Source organism: Orbicella faveolata, unplaced genomic scaffold (assembly GCF_042242905.1).
Source record: "Orbicella faveolata isolate gen_17 unplaced genomic scaffold, um_ofav_v1 contig_2, whole genome shotgun sequence".
In the NCBI taxonomy this organism is placed as follows: Eukaryota; Metazoa; Cnidaria; class Anthozoa; order Scleractinia; family Merulinidae; genus Orbicella; species Orbicella faveolata.
This window is the reverse complement of record NW_028301547.1, coordinates 6,115,001-6,124,161: the sequence shown is the minus strand read 5'-3', so window position 1 is coordinate 6,124,161 and position 9,161 is coordinate 6,115,001. Positions and strand designations below refer to the sequence as shown.

General features: G+C 38.5%; 1 long non-coding RNA gene across 1 annotated transcript in view; it reads right to left on the bottom strand.

Moving 5' to 3' along the window:
* Positions 1-7,680: 7,680 nt before the first annotated feature.
* The window catches only part of LOC149111705 (uncharacterized), a 1,697-nt gene continuing 216 nt past the window's right edge, over positions 7,681-9,161 (bottom strand). The window contains exon 2 of the long non-coding RNA XR_016207334.1: positions 7,681-8,810. This is a non-coding gene — a long non-coding RNA (uncharacterized LOC149111705). The remainder of the gene's footprint in view (positions 8,811-9,161) is intronic.

The window sequence follows — 9,161 nt, the reverse complement described above, 5'->3', positions numbered from 1 at the left end:
TATTGTCTATTGTCTATTGTCTGTTGTCTATTGTCTATTGTCTGTCTGTTTATTGTCAAAGTTTACTGTGGAACCACTCGCCTGCAGCTCGTGGTTCCACAGCCACTTTGACAATGTTATGATGCAATTTATCATCAGTAAGAGGAGAGACACATGAAAAACTGACATCAATTTGTTAAATCGCAGCCCTCAACTGGCCGGGGTAATCCATAAGGCCAGGAGAAGGGTCGCTTCGAAGGTTACGTCGAGTTCCTGTCTCGCTGGGACTGAAATGCCACAATTGTGGAAAGCGAGATTGAAAGGGACCTGTCAAATGCTTATCAAGCAAATGCTAAACAAATGTTTTTCTTGTCCTATATTATGGGAGAATAATGCTCTAGAATTAGTCAATCAGAGCACGCGTTATACTGGCTACAAACACAAGCCATACAAGTAATGTGTGTATATGATATTTCTATTACAGGGAACTGTGAGGGGAGAGAACTTCTTTGCCCTAAATGTTTTATAAGTATGTAAATGATATTTTTATGATTACAGAGAACTGGACAGGGTGAGGACTTCTTAACCCTAGAGTTTTTATATGGATGTAAATGATATTTTTATTACAGAAAACTGGGAGGGGCAAGAACTTCTTTGCCCTAAATTTTTTATATGTATGTAAATGATATTTCTATTACAGGATACTGGGCAGGACAAGAACTTCTTTGCCCTAAACTTTTATCTGTATGTAAATGGTGTTGTGTTTTAGAGAACTGGGCAGGGCAAGAACTTCTTCACCCCAAACTTTTTATATGCATGTAAATGATGTTGATATTTTTATTGCAGAGAACTGGGCCCCTCATCCTAAATTCTTATATACATAAAAATGCTGTTTTTAATACAAAAAAAAAAAAGAAAGAAAAAAAGAAAGAGAAAAGATTTCTTTGCCCTAAAAATTTTTTATTGGTTATAATTTTTTTGGACGAAATAACCCAATAAAGTTTCACACACTATTTTATTCTTACATACAGTTGAACCCTGCCATTTTGAACCCTCAGGAAAAATAAAAAAGTTTGAAATAGCTGATAGTATTTAACTTGAGTGCAAATCCATCAGGGATATGGTTTTGAGTTCGAAATAACAGGGAATTCAAAATGGCCGTGTTTGAATTAGTGGGATCAAACTGTAGTACAGTATAATTTTTTTTGTAAATTATGCTAGTATATTAATAGGATATAATTATTGCTTATCCATTCTGCTGTAATGTTATTGATGTGTCAATTCAAGCATATCTTGGCTAGGCTGACCCATGTACCAATGCCTCATAACCTTTCAGTAGGTTACCCAAGTTGTATAGTGAATGTAAAATACTTCTAGCTTCCTGATGTTGCTTCCTTATAATTTGATTTTTGGCATTATTTAATAAAAAAATAATAATTAAAGGTAATCCAGTAACAATTCCTGACTAGTAGGGAATGAATCTCATTATAGCAGAGCTCCTGTGCGCGAGAGGAGCCCCATGCCTTTGAAAATTTTGTAACCCATCAATCTAAAAATTTTGGTTGTCACGTGACTGTCCATGCGCCAAGCCCAATACCTTGAAAATTAAGATAGCACCAGTAATATAGGTGCATCTTTGATATTGTTCATACATGTTATGATTTATTGACAGCTGTCAAAACAAGGTATCCACCAACCAGTATCATGTGACCATATCGCATGCTCAGGTTTAGAACTCATTGAGGTCACTGTTTTTAAAAGTTGACAGCTGACAAGGTATTGTTTTTTTATCGCAGGCTCAACTCAGGTTATTATTCAGGTAAAGAAAGAGGGAGTACATGCAAAGGCAAATATTTGGTGCAATTTAGCCTCTGGCGTATCGCGGACTTTCCTTCTGATATATTCCTTGTATAATTGTTCCTTGGAATGTTCCTGATGTACTGCATAAGTAATTTTTACAATCTTCAAGTTACACTTACAGTGGATATAGTTTGTTACAATTTCACTGGAAAGAATAGCAAAACCACATGCTGAACAATTACATGCTCATAATTGATCATATTTTGAGTTTCAGATCCAAGAAAAACAAATCCTTCTTTTCCTTTATGGTTAATTTTTGGAATCAGGAGCTACGCTTTTAGGCTTGGCTAAATCTATATATTAACAATATTTGACCATGTTTTTTTATGTTTTTTGCGTAAAATATAACAGGGATAAGCATGTCAAATCATTATTGGCATGAGGTGAAACTAGTCTTGTGTTTAACACATCTAACTTCAGTGAGCTGTCACATTACAGGGCATCATGATTTGCATAAATATTTCATCAATCAGAGCTCATTTCTGTAGAATTTTTATCAACTTGACCCCCACCACAGATCCGGGGGGGGGGGGGGGACTCCCATATGGAGTGGATGGGGATGCTCGTCGGAAATTTTGATTTAACCCCTAAAAGAGACCAATCTGTGCGTGGCCGAAGCTTATGCAGACCCCTAAAAGAGACCAGTTTATAAAACAGACAAATAAAAAGTACTGTAGTGACTTTTAATGATGGCGAAGACCTTATCATTGAATACTTTTGCCTATAAGTAGTTTATAAAAGTATTGTCATAAGTCTTCATCTTAACCATTTAACTAGTATGTCTTCTTGAACTTAATACATCAAATATGATACTCTTCGACTGAATCTCCCCCGTGATGTCATAACAGTGTCCACCCTTTGTGCTGGCAGTGGGATCAACGTTCCAGTTACGTTTGAAATAGAGGCACCTCGAAGCACGATCTCTGAGAGCGAACACTCGAAACTTGGTATTAGGACAAGAATCGTATGACAAGCATATGGATATTTTTAGCCATGATCAAATAACCATTTGTGTAAGCTGCCGAGTTTCGTCGAGTTTCGTATTACACTCTTGTAAAACAATAGACAAAGACATTTTGTGACAGTGGACTTTGGATATTAATGGTATGGAAAACTTTGTTTATATGAATTGAGTAAATATAAAGAATCAAAATTCTTTCTGTTTTGTTATTTCTTCATGTGCAACCCTTAACGAGACCTTGACAGCTTAAAAATAATGACATTTTGCCCAGAACACCCTAAGCCAGACCAAAATCCGAAATTTACACCCCTAAGCGAGATGACAAGCATCCCCGTCCATTCCATATGGGAGTCTCCCCCCCCCCCCCCCCCCCCCACCGGGCCACAGATACATGTACATGTACATGTATGTACTGAATGGAACAGTGTGAACTATCTTGATTTTGCAACAAGTCCTACTATTAATTTAATATTTTTTGGCCATACATGGCTCAAGTAACATTCTAAGAAAAATTGGACTCTGAGTACCTATCCCGATCTGACATTAACTGTCATTTCAATATTGTCATATAGTTATTTCATATTGTTCTGGAGTTTATACTGTGTTTAAACAACGAATCTGAAACACTTCAAGTAGCAACAAACATATAAATATTAGTATATCTTATATTACATATTTTCAAGCTTTCAATGTTGGTATGTGTGTGGGATTATCATGGGATTACGGTATGAAATTTTGTATGACTGCATTAAATACACTACAAGCCGTTATGATTATTGTTAAGCAAATTAAAGAAACTAATTTCTACATAGGCAATTCACAAGCTAAGTTTTGTTTACTAGTAACAAATAGGTCAATGAATTGCAAGATATTAATTACCATGGTGCACAACTGATCTGATGAGCAAAAATTTCTGTGACTGAGACGTTCGAGAGATAGTTCACGTTTCCTTGCAGGAATATTTCGAGAAAATGGGCGTTCGTGGTCGCCATATGTTTCTTAAAGCTGAAATTAACCAGGCGTTACAAGTGTTAGAGAGCAGGCTCCCACTGTCTTGTTATATTTTGGTCCATGATACATTTCGATCTCGATGTTCTGTCGTTCCCAATGCATTTTGGGGTTGGGAGACGAACTTTCTCTAATATCATGTATAGAATTACGATTAGTTGAACGGGCCGTTGTGGGAAACTGGGGAGTTCAAGAACTCGAGGTTGATAATATAATGTTTGACTAAGGCTATAAAATGCCTTTTGGTTTGAGTTTTCGGGATTTTGGAAAAAAAATTACGGGTGCGAGTACGAACATTCTAAAGTCTTCATTGAATCAGGATTTGAACCTCGTGTTTTTTATTATTAAAATTTTATTTTACCCTCAGCCTGCATTTTACCCCCGGTCTGCAGTCTGCAGTCTCCGTTTTACACTGACCCCCCGGGGGGGTACTCCCCTATATGGGCTATATAGGTATGTGACGCGGGATAGGGTATGGTTTTTTGAGGTTCTCGATCCTTAAATAGGGTATCATTTTCGCCCATGTTAGCATAGTGTCCCAGTGTGATCCTTAGATAGGGTGCCTATTTTGTATCAGCTAAAATAGCAGTGCGTAAACACCCAGTTAAGCGGAAAACAAATGATCTGTTTAAGTTAATTTTTATAAAGATTGTGTTTTTCCGTGGCGGTTAGTCGTTGTTTGGATCGTCACGCAACGTTTCTCTCCCTTCCCCGATTAGCCTGCGAACACTGACAGTTTTCCGGCTTTTTTTTCACGCCGGTTCTTTCCTAGACTGTTCACAGTCCCCTATTTTTCCGTGAGATCGTAGAAGTCGATCGTTGAGTTCGACGGGCCGCCATCTTGGTCTCCTGATGCGAGCGAAACTAGGGAGAGTACAAAATGCCCGTGGGTAGTGGAGGTGGGGTAACAGTTTGGGGGTGAGGGGGCGGATTTTTTCCGCTCACCGTGCCCTCCACCACCCCTATTCACGGACATTTTGTACTCTCCCCAGTTTCGCTCGCATCAAGAGACCAAGATGGCGGCCCGTCGAACTCAACGATCGACATCTACGATCTCACGGAAAAATAGGGGACTGTAAACAGTCTAGTTCTTTCCGGCGGCTTGAAACAAAAGCCGGAAACCGTATGTGTTCGCACGCCACTCCATTAAATATGGAACCGGTCAACGCGATCGGTCATATTAAGCTTTATGCTTCTGTCATAAAACATAACGCAGCAAATAAGACAAAACGCTATTAATTAATCTAAACTTGCAATTAGATATCCAGTTCGATTAGCGCTGCTGCTTCTTCTCCGAAACATTTGCTTTCAAGCTGTGTTTAGCTATTCCATACAACCAAATTTTGTTGACGATTGTAGTTGTACAAAGATGACCTGATTAGTTTATTTTTTTCAGTTCCATAACAAAGTAATAGCAGGGAACAAAACAATTCTCAAAAGATTTACCATGTTTATGATGGCATATTGTTAAAGTAGGCTTAATCTACCATAACATGCTTGATGTTGACTTCCAGGTATCACACAGAAACGAAATAAAGTTGACCCGTTCAAGCTATTTTGAGTTTTTGTTCTTCCCTCGCATAGGGTGTCATTTTTCGGGTTTGGGCCTTAAATAGGGTATCAATTTTATTTTTGTTTGATTCATCCTTAAATAGGGTCAGGGTTGAACGACCCTTCGCGGCACACACCTATCCGAAATTTATGGGAGTACCACCTCCCCGCTCCTCCTGGCACTGACCGTGTAATCACTAAAATAAACAGCGGGCACGGAGTAGGGTAGCCTGATTCTCAGACGTCCGAGGTCGTTCGTAGCCTCTCTCTCCCTCTCCCGTCTGATATACTCTGTGCGAGGTCGTGTTCGTGACGTCAGAGTACCTATTGTATAGCAAGAGCCAATCACAACGCGCGTAAGAAATGAAGCGTGGAAAAGTCAACAAATCAATTTCACGCGGGTTTTATGTTGATCAGATTTTGGAGAAGCGAAGATTTCCTAGCCTGGGTCGCAGACAGTCTAAACCGCCGGTATCAATATCGGGATCAAGCCGTCTTATCCCAGACGAACTCGATTCAGTGCTTGTTCTGCGCTGAATTTCTCGAAACAAGCGATAGAATAGCGGTTTTGGGCGCTTTGCGAGGAACTTTGCAAGATTTTCGGCGGTGAATTACAAACTTACAACGAGGACTTGCAATATGTTTGCAAAAGAAAATGCTACCTAAAGTTGAAAAAGATCGAAAAAAATGATGTGACATCTCAAAAGTCTCGAAGACGAGTTGAGAGCAGAAAAAAAAACGCCGTGGTTCGTATAAAGCCGGGGATTGAGTCGAGATCAAACTCAGAAGGTATCTGTCGTGAGATCGCTGGAAGCGAAGCTGCTGAAGAAAGCTCTATTTCCAACAAATCCACCTCAAGATCAAACAAGGTTTCCTTCGCCGGCAAAGGCGAAGGATTACCTCCTACAGGCGACAGGGTTACCTCCTACAGTTTCGATGGTTGGATACACAGCAGTAAGGCATTCAGGTGTTCCTGTATTTGTGCGGGCATTTCCGGCATGTGTAAACATTGGGAAAATTTCTTCTCACCGGCACCCGACAAACTCGGTGCAGCAAATAGGGAAACAGCGTCCAAAAGCAATTCAGATTAAGAGCCTTTTGTACAGGTGCGGACAATTTCTATATTGAAGCCCCGTTTTGCGTTTTTTTAAGTTTAATATTCCCGTAATATTCGATTATGGCTGGTTTTGCCGAAAAAGGAATAAAGAAAATGGTAGATTTTTGTTTGACGTAAGTGGATATGAAATGTTCCTCCTAAGTATCATTATAATAAACTGTACTTAGTGATGTATTTGGCTGTTAAGTGTGAGTACATAATGAATTTGTGAAAAACAAAACTGTTTACACAGAATATTTCAACAAACACTTTTCATACAAAGGTCCGGTTCTTCAAGGAAACCTTCGCCACCGACCACTTCCTAGTATTAAAGAACTCCGGCGACGAAAATACCACGGAGCACTCTCCTTTCTCAATCTTCAGATTCTGAGCCTTGTCTTCTCCAATCGAGCCTGCTGATATGGCAAATTTCCGTAAGAAATTTGTTTGATCTTCCATAATGCTCACTAGAGGAAATATCACAATTGTCACTGGATTCGCTGCAAATCCATCGTGGCGTCGTGATTTCGGCGTGAACTAAAACAACCATCTGGAACTCAAACGACTTTCCGAATTCCGTTGGCAAGTTAAGAAGGACATCAATACCAGAAACAAACGTTTTTGAGCGCTTTGAACTGTTTAGAGCACAGTTTTCCCACGCTAAAAACTTGGCAAGCCTTTGCACAGACGACTCGAATTCGAAACCTTCCATTTTATGGTTGGCCATTCGTTTCAAAATTACCACAGGGTATACGCGGGTTTTTCTGCCGCGTACCCCCTGCGAAATAAATTCCCAGTAGTCTGGGAATTCCTAGGAATTCCAAGTTATTCCAAGACATGCAAATTATGCTTTATCCAAGACCTTGGAATTTCTGGGAATATTTGGGAATAGTGGAAGTATGACTGGGAATTATTGGGAATTCCTAGGAATTCCAAGTTATTCCAAGCCATGCAAATTATGCTTAATCCAAGACCTTGGAATTTCTGGGAATATTTGGGAATAGTGAAAAGTATGACTGGGAATTATTGGGAATTCCTAGGAACTCCTATTATTTCCCAGACTGTTTTAAAAAATGTGTTTGGAATATCTAGGAATTTTTGGGAATAGCTAAAAAAAACTTTAAATATTGTTGGAAATTTCTATAAATTTCCCAAAATGTCAAAATTAAAGATGAACTCAGTGCATGAATCAGTTTCTGTGAATTAGTAAAAATCAACACGATCATTTCTCTGGAGTTCCATACCTTTTTATTGTTGTCAAGCTCCAAGATAATTATTTCCAAACAAATGTACATCAATTCCAGTTTAAGTCTGACAACTCAACATAAAACTATAGCACTGATAACATTGCTTTTTAGATCCAACGTGATTTGTTAGTGTATATGTGCCCGTATGGACCCTTAAATCAAACACCCAGAGTTTAACTGATAGAAAAATGGATGCTCTTAGATTTGATAAATAAATTAAGCAAAAATTCTGTCAGCATAAATGAATATACATTATTTACAATTTCAATAAAACCAAAAGTATATATATGCATGTATATATTTAATATAATTGTAGATTCATTCACAAACATACCCATCACAGCCCACTGTTGAACAACTTGATCCTTTATGACTTTAGGAAAAAGAAGACATCTCTCACAGATGTCATAAATGAAAAGCTCACAGTTTCCACGCACTTGCTGTACATTTGTAAAATTGTACTGTGACATTCTCTGGACAAATTACCGGTAGTTTCATTAAAACAAGGATATTTTTAGCAGTCTCTCATTGTCATACAATGTCTTGAAATTAAGGCCAGAATAGCCATACAGGCATATTCTTTGGCAGAAAAATTAATGTTTTTTTTCTTGGGAACCATTAGTTTCACTTTCATCAGGGGAGTCCAGTGAATGGCCATCAGTGTCAGAGTTCTCAATTTCTTCAGAGGAGTCAGAACTGAAACTTCAACATCATTACCTGAATCACTGTCTGTGGAAAAATCTGAGTTGTTGTGTATTACATCAATTGGTATTTCTGTAGTCTTTTCAGGTATAGGCAACTCGGTTTCATCAAATGCTTCTGTGAAGCTTCAATTCTTGCATAGAGGTTCACTCCATAATCCATCAAAGTCGTCCACAACATTTTTGCCAACAGCCATCTCACTGACAGGTGAGCCGAAAACTCTGAGGTCTTCTGTTCATGGTGCTGGAAATGATCTCCAGGAAAAAGGGATGCAAGAGAGGGAGATGACGTCAACTGGCCTGTGAAGACTGCTTTAAGCAATTTATGTGGTCGAATCTTGTAGATTTTGGTATGGGTATAGTGGGATCATCAATATGTTTCTTGTATTTCCTTGTCCTCGCAGTCACTTAAATTCATGACACAACAAAATCAAAAGAATCAAAAAGATTATGAGTCAGTGGGAAACAAATAAATAACTGACATAAATAAATGACAATGAAAATAAAAAAACCTACATCTTGATGTATTGAAAAGACTATAGATCTCATATCATGTTAATCCTTATAAATAATTCAAAGGAAAAACGACAAGCATTGCAAATTTATACTTGCTGCATTGTGCTGACTGGGTGTTGAAACACGTGGGCTCTCAAAATAGATTTGGTGGATTAATACAACAAGCTTAAGCTTATTTCGCAGAATTTATCTCGGTTCCTCAGGTCGATCTGAAACCTTTCAGGTGAATTTCGGCCTTTGGG